Source organism: Callithrix jacchus, chromosome 19 (assembly GCF_049354715.1).
Source record: "Callithrix jacchus isolate 240 chromosome 19, calJac240_pri, whole genome shotgun sequence".
NCBI lineage: Eukaryota > Metazoa > Chordata > Mammalia > Primates > Cebidae > Callithrix > Callithrix jacchus.
The window spans coordinates 6,373,552-6,388,045 of NC_133520.1; the positions used below are offsets into that span (position 1 = coordinate 6,373,552).

Sequence of the window (14,494 nt, forward strand, 5' to 3'; positions counted from 1 at the left end):
TGCGGTGATTCCTTCCTTGTTGGTAGATAAATTAAAAAAGTTCCACCTCTCTATTAATTATGATAATGGCCCCTGGCTTCGTTACAGTTGTATTAAATGTGATGTCTTCTGCATGGCTGTCTGCACAGGAAGGAATATACTTCCCTGTTTTCTCTCATCTTGACGTACCCTGTCCTGGAGAATTTGTAAAATCATGTAAGGGGTTATAGAATAGCATCAGCTCAGGGCCTAATAAAGAAGTTTCTCCCTCAGATGTGAGTAATCAGGAATGCCTCACTGTGGACTGCGGGGTTAAGAGTGCTGTGATGGCCTTACTAGAAGCGATGAGGCATGGGCAGGGGGATTTGCTTGGGAATGAGTCTACGGGCAGTTTCTTATAAGTCTCGTCTCTGATTAAAATCCTTAATTGATTCAAGAGCACGGGTGCTAAAAACCCTGAGTCATTTTCAATTCTGATGAGAGGAACATGTTCTCTCGAGCTGTGTGCCTGTGGAGAACCGAGCGGGGAGTCATTGCTAATTGACTGCAGGTGGTGTGAGGTGGTGAAGAACGGCAGACCAGGAACGACACCTGCCTGGATCAGTCCTTGTTTCACCATTGCGGCAGGAACACATCTTTACCTTAGTTTCTACTTCTGTAATGTGGGGATAATGATATCTATCTCAGAGGGCTGTTGGGGCATCACATGAGGGCCAGGAACACCGAGGGAGCTTATTAACCCTTCCTTTTAAAAAATTCTCATCTTGATTCTGCTTACCTCCTTGCAAACTCCAAATATATAGTTTTAATCTTATTCAGTGCCTTCATATACTAGAAGAAGAGGCCAAACACAGGGAATTACTTAAAATCCTCCTTTATAAATTGGCAGATTACCAAAATTGAGTTTTACCCCAAAAGGGGGTTGGGCCCAAACTCATTTCGATACTCGTCTTCCATGTCTCCTGTCTGTATCCTTCCCTGCTCTTCCTACTCCTTTCCCACTTCATTTGGTCAAGAGAACGCTGAGCAAAGGTGTGAGGGGAAGAATCGGTAGGGAATAGGGTCGAGAGGTAGAAACCGTCCTGTTGGAGAGCTGTGTTATTCTCCTTGAGTCCTGTGGTGATTAAGCTTATGTATTGACTTGGCTGGGACATGGAGTGCTCAGATATTCGGTCAAAAATTCTGAGTGTGTTGTGAGGGTGTTTCTGGGTGAGACTAGCATTTGAATCAGTAGACTCAGCAAAGCAGATTGCCTTCCCAATGTGGGTGGGCCTCATCCAATCCATGGAAGACCTGAACAGAACAAAAAAGCTGAGTAAGAGAGAATCCTTTCTCTCTGCCTGACTGTCTTTGAGCTGGAACATTGCTCTTTTCCTGCTTCGGGATTCAGACTCAGATGAGGACTTACACTACTGGCTTTCCTAGTTGTCAGGCCTTCTAACTTGGGCTGGAAATACCGTTGAATCTCTTGGGTCTCCAGCTTGTTATCTGTAGATCTTGTGACTTCTCACTCTGCATAGTCATGTGAGCCAGTTCCTTATACTCTATATGTTTATATATAGATAGTTATGATATGTACCTATTTATAGACATATTTGGATTATATACGATGTGTATGTCTGTATCAATAGACAGGTCTGTATTAGTCTGGATTTTTTTAAGAGAAACAGAACTAAAAGATATATCTGTATCTTTATCTATCTGTTTATCTAAACTCAATTGGTTCTGCTTTTCTGGAGAATCCAGGCTAGTACGGATTTTGATACAAAGAAGTGGGGTGCTGCTATAACAAATACCTAAACATGTGAAAGTGACTTTGGAACTGGGTAATAGGTAGAGGCCGGAAGAGTTTTGAGTTGTATGCTAGAAAAATAGATGTGAAAGTGGATTCTGGTTAGGGCTGACATGGAAATTGGGAACATAATATTGAAAACCAGAAGAAAGGCGATGTTTTTTATAAGTGGTGAAGAATTTGGCTGAACTGTGTTCTAGTGTTTGGTGGAAGGTAGAATTTTTGAGCAATGGGCTGAAAAGATTTCTAAGCAAAGTGTTGAAGAAGTGGTCTGGTTTCTCCTAAATGCATATAGGAAAATACGGAAGGAGAGAAATGAAATGAATAAGAAATTCTTAAGCAAAAAGGAAGCAGAATTTAAAGATTTTTGAAAATTCTCAGCTTATCCACATTGCAAAAAATGGAAAAGCTTGTTTTGAAGAGATCACTAAGGGTGTGGCTGAACAATCATTTGATGAAACATCACGGGTATGACCTATTGACTTAAGCATTTTAACAGAATCCAGGAAGAGAGATGAGATTACACCAGCAAGGACCCTGCCAGTTTGAACTAAAGAGAACAGAAAAAAATGAGAGGAAATTAGGGCAGGCTATTGTCCTTCTTAGATTTAACAGGAATACACCATAGAGACACTTTGCTGTGAACATGCACTAATCTTCAGGAAAACATGCGTTATTCTTCAAGAAGGCAATTCAGAGATGATCAAAGGGCACCACTTGGTTTGAACAGGTTAGATGGCCTCTGACCAACATTGTGGGAATGGGACCACTCTGCAAAATCTTTTGAGTGGGGCCACACGCAGCCTTGAGGGTGTAACCCGGCACCTAACAGAGCTTCAGAAGTAGGATTGTCACCCCAGTGGTCCAGAAGGCAGGGCCTAAAACCAAAGAGGATGAATCTGGAGCTTACGATCTAGTGGAATTTGCCTTGCTAAGCTGTGGACTTCCTTGAGACCAATTACTCCTTCCTTCTTTCTTATTTCTCCCTTTTGGAATAGGAATGTCCATCCTATGCCTGTCCCACTATCGTAATTTGGAAACATGTAACTTGTCTGATTTCAAAGGTTTGCAGAAGGGGAGGAATTTTGTCTGAGAATGAACCATAGCCCCTTATGTGTCTCACCCATATTTTACTGATAGTTACATGAGTCTTTGGACTTTAGTCTTTAGAGTTCATGCTAGAATGAATAAAGATGTGAAGGACTGTTGGGATCGAAGGAATATATTTTACTTGTGAGAAGGATAAAAATTTAAGGGGGCCAGAGTGGAATGACTGAATTGTGTCCTCCCTAAAATTCACATGTTGAAGCACTAACTTCCATGTGATGGCATTTAGCATTGGGGCCTTTGGGATGACATCAAGTTTAGATGACGTCATAAGGCGGAGACCTCATGATGGGGTTGGTGGATTTATAAGAAGAGGAAGAGAGGAAGATGGCTGTCTGTCTGCCATGTGAGGACGGTGAGATGGAGACCATCTGCAAAGCAGTAAGAGTGCCTTGTGGTGCGTGCCTGTAGACCCAGCTACTCAGGAGGCTGAGACAGGAGATTTGCTTGAACCTGAGAGGTGGAGGTTGCAGCGAGCCGAGATTGTGCTACTGCCCTCCAGCCTGGGCAACAGAACTAGACTCCATCTCAAAAAAAAAAAAAAGAGAGCCTTTATCAGAACCTAGCCGGGCTGGCATCCTCTGATTTTGGACTTCCAGGCTGTGAGAAATAGATTTCTGTTGTTTAAGTCACCCAATGAATGGTGTATTGTTATGGAAGGCTGCTTTGACTGATCCAGGTCTGCTGTTTTGTTTTCTCTACCAGACCATCTCTTTAATGTGATGTTTGGCCATGGCATGTGTGTGAATGTGCATGTAGACAATGCTAATCACTGTGCAGTCCAGTGATTTCCAGCAATTCTCAGCAAATGAGTGCATTAGACATGCATTGACCGTCACCTTGGCCTGCCATATCCATCACATGAACCACTGTTTAAGAGCATCCAATTCCCTAAATCATCATGGGCTGAGAATCTCCTTGTCAGGTAGTTTGGAATTATGGAATAAAAGCAAAATATCTTATGAAACTGCAGTTTCAGAAATGGAGGAATGGGCTAGAAATGATAAGAAAAGGAATAACTAAAGGATACTGACCATGGAAAGGAGTGGAACTGTCTTTCTCCCCTCCCTCTCCTTCTCTCACTGTCATCATGAATGAAAAGTGTGTACGAGCTCTATTTCTCCCTTTCCTCAATTCTCTTTTTTCTTTTCTCCCTCCACATAGCTCCTTGCTCTGGAGTCCAGCAGTCTGGCTGCTTCTCTGCAGCTGCAGTTTCTTCATGGCTCTGCATGGTCTCTGACGTGCATGGTCTGCTCTAGTCATGGGCCTTGTTAGGTGTTGAGCTGTATACCCCCGGAATTCATATTTATAGTTCTAACCTCCAGTAACTCAGAATGTGACCTTATTGAGAAATAGGTTCATTTCAAGTGTAATTAGTTAAGTTAGGATGAGGTCATACTGGGGTAGGGTGGGCCCCCGACTTAAAGTGACCAAGACTTCAGATCATACCGTGAGAATAATGATAGCACCTTCCTCCTAGAGCATTGGGAAGATGCAAAATTTGGTATTTATTTATGCCAATTACTATTCTGTCGTGCTGGGCCATTCAAACCCATGTTGCCCCACCTCTGGATAAGACTTGGTTAATTTCTCTTGCAGAGGATTTCAACATCCACAGGTTTAGAAAAGTAAAACCTCATCTAATTCATCACCTGGCCAGATCCTCCAAGTAGCAATTGTGGTGTATCAGTTTGTTTTCAGGCTGCTGATAAAGGCATTGCCAAGACTGGATGATTTATAAGAAAAGAGACTTAATGGACTATTAGAAAAGAAAAACTAAAAGATACTGACCACGGAAAGGAGTGGAACTCTCTTTCTCCCCTCCTTCTCCTTCCCCTCCATCACTGTCACCATGAAAGAAAAATGTGCAGGAGCTCCATTTCTCCCTTTCCTCAATTCTCTTTTTTCTTTTCTCCCTCCACATGGCTCCTTGCTCTGGAGTCCAGCAGTCTGGCTGCTTCTCTGCAGGGGCAGTTTCTTCATGGCTCTGCATGGTCTCTGACAATCTAGTCATGGGCCTTCTTATGGGTTGAGTTGAGGCCTCGCCAGCTCCTTATGGCTGGAGAGGCCTTGCAATCATGGCGGAAGGCATGAAGGAGCAAGTCACAGCGTATGTGGATGGTGGCAGACAAAGAAAAAGCTCTTGTGCAGTGAACTCCTCTATAAACCATCAGATCTCATAAGACTTATTCACCATCACAAGAACAGCACATCCTGCCCCACGATTCAATTACGTCCCACTGAGTTCCTCCCATAACACGTGGGAATTCAAGATGAGATGTGGGTGGGGACACAGCCAAACTATATCATGCGGTATACTAATAAATTCTTCCTGTGAGCTCACAGTTATTAAATGAAAAAATCCATGGATTAAGAACAGAAGTGTTAATGAAGTTTTAAAGTCTGCTCATTTGTTGAACATTAACAAGTCCATGGATTTTCTTGAGAACATACGCTTACCTTGCCTTCTGATTACAGACAGCTGACACCATAGCCTGTTGTTACAAAAGCAAGATTGTGGAAGAGATTTTAGGTGCTGGGGTTGACTGGTGATAATTCAGTTAGGGGCTCTCAATAGGACTTAAAATACCCACCGGCCTTTTTATGTACATTATAATATTCTGGGGGATATTCAAAGAAGCTTTAAATTGATGGCTATTTTTCTGAAGGGTACAGCAATTGCAACTGATTTTCTTCCTTCTTAGCATGATTCTGATATCCAGGTCTGCAGCTGCTGCAGGATTTTGCTTAACATAATTAAGTGTTGATTCTTCTGTGCATAGTTGGGGATAAGGGGGCAGTTTCTGGAAGAACTCGCTTTGGAAGAGAAACAGGCCTTTGTGGCAGCAAAGGGAATATTATTAGGACAGTAGGTATATGTGCATACGTGTGTGTACATGCATGTGTTGCGGTGTGTATGTGTGTTAAGTTTCCACCTTAGGAAAATGACAATAGTTACACTCTGGGGATAGGCAACCTTTTGAGGAAGGGAACTATGCTCCAGCCTCAGGACTGAGCCTTTTGCGGAGCCAGTAAAGCCTGTCCTTGGGCTTTGTCACTCTTTTATATTCTTTATGCCTGTATTCTGTGAAGATACTTTCTTATCCTTTCTTCTCTCTCTCTCCAACATTTTCTTCTGTACCCCAACTGCATTGGAGAGCCAAAGGACCTTAGGTTTAGCTTTCTCTCTTCTGCAAAATTTGCTCACTCTTAGTGTGAATTTTGAGCCAGCCAACGCGCTTCCTTTCCCAGGAGTAATGGCTGTTGAAGCATTGTCTCTGATGGTCTACTCATGGCTCCTGTTATGGGTTGAATGTGTCATCTCAAAATTTATGTTGTAGTCCTAACCTGTAATAACTTAGAATGTGACCTTATTTGGAAACAAATTCATTGCAGATATAATCAGTTAGAATAAGGTCATACTGGGGTAGAGTGGATTCCTAATCTAGTATGACTTCTGCTCTTATGAAAGGGAAAATTTTAGAACAACATTATGTTAATATCAAGGTGGATGCATCTAAAATCCAAGGAATGGCAGAGCTTCCAGGCAGACCACCTGAAGCCAGCAGAGAGGCACGAAACAGGCCTCCCTCATAACCTTAGACAAAGCCAGTCCTGCTAGCACCTTGATCTTAGAGTTTTAGCCTCTAGAACTGTGAGACAATTAAGCTCTGCTGTTCTAGGCTGCCCAGTTTGTGGTGCTTTACTAGGGCAGTGCTATTAAATAAATACAGGAGCTATTTTCTCTTAAAGCCATCTCAGGCAGCAGTGAGGTGGTGGGAGAGTTATCCAGAGAGGGGGCAGAGTCCCCATTTGAGAGCAGACTAGGTAGGCTTAGCATCTACCCTGACGCGATTTGGAGGCAGGATCCAGCCTGCAGTTTGCTATGGCTCAGCTGCACCTTGGCTAACACCATTTTGCACTTTTCCTTAAACCGGCTGGAAATTCTTCACCTGTCTTTGCCTGTCACTCAGTGACAGGAGGGCCAGGGTCCAGAGGATCATCAAATAGTCATTGCTTTTAGCACTATGCAGTGTTGTTTCCTGCATGACCTCTTGAAAGGGCACAGATGGGAGGGTGTCTTGTTGATTCCTGGTCTGCAACAGGCAATTTATATTCACAATGTGCTTTTAAAAAGGACATACTTTGTGCAAAATAAAAATGTGGGGCTGGATGGGATGGCAAAGTCAGTCCCCTTCCTACATGCTGGCTGTTCTATTCTAACCTGTGCCTGGATGTGCTTGGTACCTAGACTGAGGTGGATGACACATCCCCCAATGCTGGTCACCCACCAAACATGCAGAGGAGCCGTCATCTTGATGCAGGATGGATGCCGTCTTGTCCTGTCCCAAGATGCCACAGGGTGAGCATCTAACCATGATTCTCTCATTCCTTGGGGTAAAGAATGACAGTAGAATGCAGTCCTCTTTCTGTCAATGCAACTTGGTCTCCACCCCAGGTAGACAGTGGTAGTAGTTGTTGGACAGGGCCAGGAATGAGACGGTCAGATTGGGCCAGGATACTAGAGGCTGGGGAGTGGACTGCTGAGAGCCTGTAAAAAGCAAGCAGGTAGGGAGGTGGTGGGACGCAGGAGCATATATGAGTCAAAGTTCCAAGCTTGCAGCTCCATGGTCTCATCAGACTTCATTTATTAACCACAAATTCAAAGACAAAATTATTAAGAATTTCAAGATGGTAACTGCAGAGCATTGAATGTCAACAGCATGACCCTTCTGAGGGTAGGGCCCTGTGTGGCCGGCCCCATGTGACAGGTCACTGGCCCATGAAACTGGTCCATATAGAGGCAACAGTGTAGAATTACTTAGATACAAAAGTAAATATTATGACGTCAAGGGTATCATCATGGGGGCCACAGCTTGTGGATAGATTCTGTGGACGGAAAGAATGACGAGGAAATTCATGGGTGAGCTCTGTCCTTGAAGGTTAGTATTAAGCCTAGATTCATAGAAGGCTTTGTCTTGGAAGACTAGGAAGATCATCTCATACAGTTCCCTCCTTGAACATGTGAAAAGATGAAAACTTGCAAAGAGGCTCAAGGTCACACAGCTAGTTATGGTTAGGTCTAGGGTAAGAAACAGTGTTATTTTGCTCTACAACTGATGTAAGAAGGGCCTGGGAAAACTTTAAAGGATGAAGAATATGTTTGTTATCTTGATTATAGAGATTGTTCGTGGGTGTTTACATTTATTAAAACTTGTCAAATTGTATAATTAAAATATTTGCAGTTTATTCATGCCAGTTATACCTCAGTGGTATATATATATTCAGCCGCTTGAATATATTGAAGAATCCAATAAAAAACTTGATTTAAGAATAAGACAGTAAGGCTGGGAAAGTTCTTTTCCTGACTCTTAACAGGCAGTTACACTTCAGAATAATTTGGTCTATGATCTTTCTTCAGAGAATATATGACAAAAATGAGTCATCAGGGAGGCAGGTTAGAGCACTCTAAAGAAAAACAATAGATGCTTTGAAGATGAAAAAGAAAATGTTTAGATTTCCAGCGTTAGGATGAAGTTCAAGGCCCTTTTATGCTTCTTCATGGATTGTGAACCCTGGGACTGGCTAGGGAGATCCCTGGGCTCTTTGCCCCTCAGTCAGTTTTCTTACCGTGAGGCAGCAAGGGCTTTTCTCTCTGAATTCCTCTCGTTCATGCTAGGAGTGTTTTCTCTGCTGGAACTAGGATGGGCAGCTCACCAGGAGGTGACCACTGAAGGAAGAGGAAGGCACTTGCAGTTCTTCAGAGACAGCCTGTGACAGTTGGAACAGAAGGCTGGACTGCAGTCCTCCGCATGCTGAGTTTGCATTTAAAGGGGGGAGGGAGCTCTCTTAATTTCTGATGAGTTTTCCTGGTTGCCTTGAAATTGAACTGAGTGTTCCCCAGTGTCGTCATTTTTGTTTCACGAGGTGAACTGCTCTTAGAGAGTCCTACTCTGAGGTGGGAGATATGTGAGCCCGCAATCTTCTCTGCGGGACTCAGTTCCTGCTGCCTCCCCTTCAGACACACTTGGCTGGCAGGTGGACCACTGGGAAAGCACCCCTTGCTCTTGCTGGGAAGGGTGGAGTGGGGGTGGGGAGAAGACAACCAGAGGAGGATTGAGAGCAGTGAGGGCTGTCATTGCTGCTTAGTGTCTGGGTGACCTGGGTATGTTCTGAGGATGCAGGAAGGCCCATGGAAGGAGCGGGCCATGCAGAAATTGTCTGAATGTTTTATGGCTCCTGTGATTAGGTCAGGCTTTTATATCTTAGTTTTTTTTTTTCTTGAAAACACTGTGTACACAAAAGAGAAAGACATACCTCCCCCCCACACACACTCTCTCTCCAGCTTCAGCTGTAAGTGGAGGGACCTACTTCTTTTTTTTCAGTGCTGCTTTTATTTTCATGGTTAATTATTTATTCATAAATCTTGCCTCAGAGATTTTATTTTGGCTCCCAAGCGATAAAAGCTCAAGGTCACAGGGGAAGTGCTTTCAAATGCTAAGTGATCCTCCTCCAACCTAATGTTGTAAAATTTTTATTTCAGGAGGAGTGTTGCTCACAGGAGGGGTAATGACTTAATTTTAGCTCCCAGATGAAATATTGACTTCGCTGCTGATGAAGGGGTGGAAGACAGCACAGATCAGCGTAATGAGGGCCACGGCAGAGCTGCCATCACCCTGACTTGGCAACCCCTTCACTGTGGGATGACCTTTATAAAATGATGATGTGGGGGAAAGGAGGGAAAGTTTCAAGGATTCTAGGCTGCTGCTGATTTCTGATTCCACTGGCAATAAACAAAAAAATCCATTGAGGAAAGGCCTGATTTTTCTTGTGCCGTTTGAAAGCTGTGCATACATATGTCCAAGGGGAAGTTTGCTTTCACATCCATTGCTAACAGTGGCCTTCAAAAATGCGACATTTTTAACCGATTGTACCACTGTGGGCTATGGGTGAAAATCATTCATGTGCGATAAAGGGTTAATAGCTGAGCGTTCAGTCCTCTCTAAAAATTACTTTTAGGTTGTTGACTTCTTAAGGTTTCATTGTTGTTATTTTTGAATACCTACCTATGAAGTAACATTCAGAAAGCTCCAAAAGTGAGATTTGTTCGTCCAGCGCTATCTTCCTGCCCTTCCGTCCCCATCTCCAGAGGCAGCCACCTAAGAACTTTGTTTGTCTTCTTCCGGAAACATGCTGCATTTATAACACTTACATTTATATTAACCTTTAGAAATTAACTAACAATAGCATACCAGGAATTATTTCCTATCGGTACAAGTAGGAAGCAGCCCCAGCCTTCTGTGCAGAACTGGGTCTGGAACTGAGTTGCTGTTCATTTCCCTTCCACTCCCTTCCCTCAGCCCCCAGTTATTTTCCTTTGCTCCCCAAATACCAAAAGGCAGGAAAGGCATTCTCAATGTAAGTTTTGTATTAGGGTATTAGCCAGACTGCTGTAACAAATCAACCCTGAGATATAACGGCTTAATTGAGATAGAAGTTTCTCTCTTCCTTGTATCACCGTGCAGAAGGAGGTGGTCCAGGGGTGCCAGGGTGTCAGTGGAGTCCTCAAGGAGCGCATCCACCTCAGAGTCCGAGGCAGATGATCAGTTCTTGTCATTTCCCCAGCAAGAGGGTATTGGATACGATGAGTTCTAAATTTACCTTCAAAGAATCAGTATGTCATTTATTTGTCCTTCATTTTAAAGTTTCATTTCCTTGTAGTTCCAGTAAACAACCTTCTCCACCGGTTCTAATGAGTAGTTTACATCTGTTCCCCTGGTCCCTGGCTCCATCCTGACTCATCCCAGTCACTTGCTCCAGTCACCTTCTTTGACCTAGGTCACTCCTGGCTACCTGCTCTGACCCACCCATAACCATCTTTCTCACCAAACTACCCACACTGCCACTCCAGCTTGAACCCCTGCTCTCTTTAAAATAGCTAGTTGAGGTTAGCATAGCTTGTGTGGTCTAACCCCAGCCAATAGGGGAAAACACAGCCGTAGGGGTGACCCCCATCAGGCATAAGTACCCCTTTTCCTCACTCGCCCAAATGTGCAGCTGCCATTGCTCCATCCATGAGCTGCACCCTTTTATAGAAGTAAACTGCCTTGCTGAGAGGATTTATCTTTGAGTGTTATTTCTTTTGTGGCATCAAAATTTTACTTATAACAAGAGAAATAGGGTCAGGGAAGTACTTACACATTTCTTTTCAAGGGCACGACTCAAAGGTGGCACACATCACTTCTTCTCATATTCTGTTATTCAGAATTTATGCACATGGCCACATAGGCTGCCAGCTGAAACTCAGTGAGTTCTATTATCAAAGCAGGGAGGATGGATATTGTATGGTCCCAGCTGGGGATGGGTTGGTGTCTTTTCCTATATCCTGGCTCCAGGACTAGGGCTGACCCCCAGTGGAAAAGGGAACACTGGAAAAAGCTGAAACAATCTTTTTAAAGTTCATTTTTTAGTTTTAATTTTTAAAAAAATTTATTATACTTTAAGTTCTGGGGTACATGTGCAGATCATGGAGGTTTATTACATAGGTATACATGTGCCATGGTGGTGGTTTGCTGCATCCATCACCCCATCATCTACATTAGGTATTTCTCCTAATGCTGTCCCTCCCCAGTCCCCCTAACCACTACTCTTCCTCCCCTAGCGCCCCACCCCCTCAGGCCCCAGTGTGTGATGTTCTCTTCCCTGTGTCCCTGTGTTCTCATTGTTTAATACCCACTTGAGTAAGAACATGTGGTGCTTGGTTTTCTGTTATTGTGTCAGTTTGCTGAGAATGATGGTTTCCAGCTTTATCCATGTCCCTGCAAAGGACATGAACTCATCCTTTTTTATGGCTGCATGGTATTCCATGGTGTATATGTGCCACATTTTCTTTATCCAGTCTATTGTCGATGAACATTTGGGTTGATTCCAAGTCTTTGCTATTGTGAATAGTGCTTCAGTAAACATGCGTGTGCATGTGTCTTTATAATGGAATGATTTATATTTCTTCGGGTGTATATTCAGTAATGGGATTGCTAAATGATCTTTCTTTCTTGAGAAGAAATCCTATGTGATGTCAGGTCCAGGTGACATAGTTCAATGCAGACAAGTGGAAAAGGAGCAGCTCTCCATCATCAGTCCCTGGAACACGTTGGGTATCTACCAATGGAAAAAGGAATTTACATTCTAGAAAGGAGAGACAGACAATAAACACAATTCATTATATTGGGTAGCATGTTTGATGAGTGCTGTGTAGATAAACCATGAGGAAGGACAATAGAGAATTATGGGGTGGGATTGTTGTGGTTTTGAAAGAACAGCTTGGGAAGGCCTCTCTGAGAAAGTGACGTTATGGAAAGGTCTGAAGGATATGAGAGAGTGAGCTAAGCAGACATCTGCAGGAAGTGCATATTTGGGCAAAGGGAAGAACACATGCAAAGGCCTCAGAATGTGTTTGAGTTAGATAAGAGCAAGGAAAACAGTGTGGCTGGGGCAGAGTGAGTGGCAGAGGGAAGACGTGAAGGTGATGATGAACGGGGAGGGAAGCCTGTAGCATGGGGCCTTGGAGGCCTTGTAAGGATTTTGACTGTTATGTGGAGTGAGATGAGAAGGCAGTGAAGGATTTTGCAAAGAGGAGACATGATTTGATTTACTTTAAACTGTCTTTCTTGTCTATGTTGAAAATCGACCCTAGGAAACCAAAGGCTATTATAATTATTTAGGTGAGGGATGATTTGGTTTAGGAGATGTAGTAAGAAGATTACATTCAGGTTGTATTTTGAAGGTGGAGCCTACAATATGATGAAGGATTAGATGTGAAGGGTCAGAGAAAAAGAGAGATCAAGGCTGACTCTAGGATTCCTGGCTTGAATAACTGAAGCAGTGGAGCTGCCATTTCCTGAGATGCAGAAGGCACAGTGGGGAGTAGATTTTGGAGGACGATTAGAAGGAGCTCAGGTTTTTGACATGTTAGGCTTCAAATGGGCATCTGACATCCAAGTGATATAATCTGAAACCCTGGATTTATCTGTGCCTTTAGTCAGATACATTTCTTGAATTTTCTATGTTTATAAGCCAATGTAATTTCTTTTTTGTACTGGGGTTTTTCTTTCAACTACTGCAGGCAAAGGTCCTTGTTTATTTACAATCTTACCTGTTCATTGACTGCCTCCTTTTCAGGTGTATCTGTGGACGTTCACTGTGACCATCCATGTCTTTCTTTATTATCTGTCTTAGGTTGTAATCCATGAAAAGGCAAGAGCTAAAACTGTAACCTTCTCTGATAGCTCCTCCTAAGTTTATCTCTCTCTCTCTCTGTGTGTGTGTGTGTGAGAGAGAGAGAGTGTGTGTGTGTATATGTGTGTTTTAAGGAAAACCATTATTTTTTATGATAATTCAATTTAGAAGACATTTATTGAGTGTTGAATAAGACAGTGTCTGCCTTCAGGAGCAAAAGACAGATACCTTAACAAATAGTTATAATGTAATGTGACATGAACCATAATAGGAATATGGGAATCTAGATCTGAGGAAAATTATACCTGTTGGTTTCAAACCAAGATATCGCTTAGTTTCCTGTCTTGGTCTCATTCCCCTGGTGAATTTGATGAATGTGCCAGGAATCTTAACCAGATGTGTGGATGATACAGCAATTGTGTTGGGTGTACTGGCTGGATGTGACTCCAAGGATTCTACCACCTTACAAGATCCTGTTAAACCATTCATGCTTGCCAGTTTGACAGATGTGAATAAACTATGTATAAGAATTCCAAAGGAATATTTTGTACCAGAATTATCCAGTGAAGTATAATCTCTTTGGTCCACAGCTGCTGACTTCTTTGAGTCTGTAAGGGCCAAAGTAATTGAAGCATCCCTTCCTCACACCAGTTATTCAGTTGTCTGCTACCATGTCTTGTACACATGGAAAGTGGCTTCAAATATGGCAAGATGTGATAGGCTGCAGTATGGTCACAAATGTGACATTGATGTGTCCACTGAAGCTAGGTATGCTGCAACTAGACAAGGGTTCAATGATGTGGTGAGAGGAAGAAGTCTCTCGGGAAACTTTTTCTTGTTAAAACAAAACTATGGCCATCCTGGTCAACATGGTGAAACCCCGTCTCTACTAAAAATACAAAAAAATTAGCTGGGCATGGTGGCGCGTGCCTGTAATCCCAGCTACTCAGGAGGCTGAGGCAGGAGAATTGCCTGCACCCAGGAGGCGGAGGTTGCAGTGAGCCGAGATCATGCCATTGCACTCCAGCCTGGGTAACAAGAGCGAAACTCTGTCTCAGAAAAAGAAAAAAAAAAAAGAAAACTATGAAAATTATTTCATCAAGGCATACAAGGTGAGAAGCCTCATTGCTAATGATTTTGTGAATGCTTTTAACTCTGGAGTAGATGTCTTGCTAACTCCCACCATCTTGAGTAAGGCAGTGCCATACTTGGAGTTCATCAAAGAAAACAGATCCAGAAGTGCCCAGGATGATAGTTTGACACAGGCTGCAAACATAGCAGATTCACCAGCAGTGAGTATCCCTGTTGCGCTCTCAGACCAAGGGTTGCCAATAGAACTGCAGTTTATTGGATATGCATTTTGTGACCAGTAGCTTCTTA

At 43.1% G+C, this 14,494-nt stretch overlaps 1 pseudogene; it reads left to right on the plus strand.

The window, feature by feature from the left end:
• Positions 1-12,781: 12,781 nt before the first annotated feature.
• On the plus strand, positions 12,782-14,142 carry LOC100413403 (glutamyl-tRNA(Gln) amidotransferase subunit A, mitochondrial pseudogene; annotated as a pseudogene).
• Positions 14,143-14,494: the final 352 nt, after the last annotated feature.